The following is a 2813-nucleotide window of genomic DNA, read 5'->3' as shown; positions in this document are numbered from 1 at the left end:
ACAATTGAATGACTGTCGTATGATATGTGTTGTGTTAAATTATTTTGTTCTTTTATGTTAACTGTAATGTAAAGCGCTTTGTTACAGCTGCAGCTGTTGTGAAAGCTCTGTATAAATAACGATGCATTGTATTCTATCTTGTTTCAAAAGCACGAGATTTTCAACTGTTGTTGGGGAGGCGTTAAGGACTGATTCGTTTAAGGCAAGGATGTCAAACATACGGCCCGCGGGCAGAACCAGCCCCCAAGGAGGTTCCAGCAGGCCCGTGGGATAATTTAAAAGTGAAAAAAAAAAGACACGGAATTAATATTTTTATTAAGGTGCAATTCATGGAGTATCCGCTAGGGGAGACACTGTTTTGATCAGCCACTTCATCTCTCACTGAGACAGACCAAACACAGCAGACGTTATCAAGGACATGTGAATACTTTATTCTTTACACATTTAATAGCACTCTCATTAGTTTGTAAGGTGGAGGCAGGGATTAAATTTAGATTTTATATGCACGTGTGTAAATGGTTAAAAATTCCTTTCTATCTAAATCTCCTTCAATCTTCAAGTGCATTACTATATTTTTCAATACAGTGAAACTCCTCAACAACGAAATCATGTTTGCAGCAAGAAATTTTTCACAACAGGGTTTTTCACTGAAGCAAATTTTATCCCAGATGTAAACACACACACACACACACACACACACACACACAAACACACACACACACACACACAACACACACACACACACACACACACACACACACACAAAACCTATGTGTACTCTTATTTTTAATCCAATACTGTACGTAGTGCATACATACTGTATGAGCATACACTCATTTGATATTGTTTAACATTAACATACAATTTTTTATATTAATCACTCCACTTTGTCTGTTGGTTTAAAAACGTCATTTATACACTTTTATAAAAAAGGAAGTTTCAATATCTATAATTTGATTTCAAACTTTACTTCTATAGAATGCACCTGAAGCATAACAGTACTGTAATGAATAATATGTCTACTGTATACAGTACTGTAACACCTTATGAATATGTAATTAATAAATTTAATGATACAAAACTAAGAAAAAAAAAACACCCAAAAAGCAGTTACATTTTTGGTTGTGTTATCAAGCAACATTCGAATTCTCTATCCATTCATGAAAAAATGGATAGAAAATAAAAGTAGTGATTTGTTCATTTTTAGCTGATTGGAATTTAAATCAATGATTTTTTAAAGCAAACAATCCTAATCGCAAAGACACTTCATACTGTACAGTACTGTACTGTACAGTAAATATTCTCTAGTGCGGACTGCTCCCCGGCGGCTGGGTTACTTTATTCTAGGAGAGTAAAATAAATAAATCAATAAAAAAATAAAAAAGCATGCTCCCCGAGGTCAAATGCGCCCACCTTGACGGAGCCTCGCGCCCCCCTCCCAGGGACCAGAAACACTGGTCTAAGGAAATCTAAGGTGCTTTTTTTGTAAAAGATAAATGTCAACATTTTCCTAATGTTCTTGTGTTTCCTTAGACCAAAACAAAGGAAAGACATATTTTGGTTAATTACAGCAGAGTATGGTAGAATTTTAATGGTCCGGCCCACTTGACATCTACCGAGGCCATATGTGGCCCACAATGTGAAATGAGTTTGACACCCCTGGTTTAAGGGGATAACCAGATGGTGTGCCGGTCAGAGCACAGGAAGAGACAGCATTCGAGGGGGTGTTTCAATATTTTTTACTGGAAATGTTAAAGTGAATACAAGGAATACAAACAATAGAGGGGATGTTGGTTGAGGAGGGATGATGAGGAGGGACGATGAGGGATGAAGGAGGAACAAGAAGGGATGAACCGAATTGAATGTATTTCGGGCTGAAGGGATTATGATGATGGATGAGAATGAGATGATGATTCGACGAGATGATGACTGTTTTTGGGCTGAGGAGGGATTGAGTACAGTATACAAATGTGAGGAAATAGGAATTCACTTAAACTTCAATGTTATAACATAACATTTGTCATATTCCTGGATGCGTCCAAGGAATCAAATAACAATGGCAGGGTAATGGCACCATCCAGGGGCCCCACAAATTAACTACATTTACACCTATGAAATGAGGGCTGACAGATTCGCAAACAAAATACACCCGGTCGTCGTCAGGACGGGAAGGAGCTACAGACGTCGCACCATTAACACATCTCAACATTGTTGTGTCCGAAAAACGTGAGGACACGACTTACTTTTTCAACGGTCTTTATTCAACTGCCGTAACAGGTGTCAGTCGTCACCCAACCAACCAATGCTTTGCGACACTGTCGTAACATCGTGTAGCAGTATGGTAAATGGCCATATGCTACATTTACCCCCTCCCTCAATGGAATCTGGAAAACTTCTCAAATCACAAACAACCTAAACAAGGGCTAGAACAAAGCCCTTCCTAAGCTGAGCAAACCGGGTAGACTGCCGGTTTACCCGCTTAGCCTTGTGGGTTAGTCTGCCACGCAACAGGCTAAGCACTGGCTAAAACTTAATATTAGTAGTCAGTGACGTAATCGTCTAAATAACGAGGCCGAAGGCGGACCCGAGCTGGACGAGGCCCCGGTCCCTCGGGCACAGCTGGTTCACCATGTTCTTGAAGGCGCCTCACCGGGGTCCTAGGACAAGCAGCAGAAAAATCGTTGTCCTTGTCCGAGAGGTCCAGATCTGCTACAGCTCTCTCATTCAAAGGAGTCGGTGATGCCACTCTCCTGAGGCGGCTGGCATGCCAACGTGACCCATCGTCCAGACGGAAGGTGGCTGGTCCAAGTTGG

This window comes from Hippocampus comes, unplaced genomic scaffold (assembly GCF_001891065.2).
Source record: "Hippocampus comes isolate QL1 unplaced genomic scaffold, H_comes_QL1_v1.1 scaffold179, whole genome shotgun sequence".
Classification (NCBI taxonomy): Eukaryota; Metazoa; Chordata; class Actinopteri; order Syngnathiformes; family Syngnathidae; genus Hippocampus; species Hippocampus comes.
Note: the sequence above shows the minus strand (reverse complement) of the source record.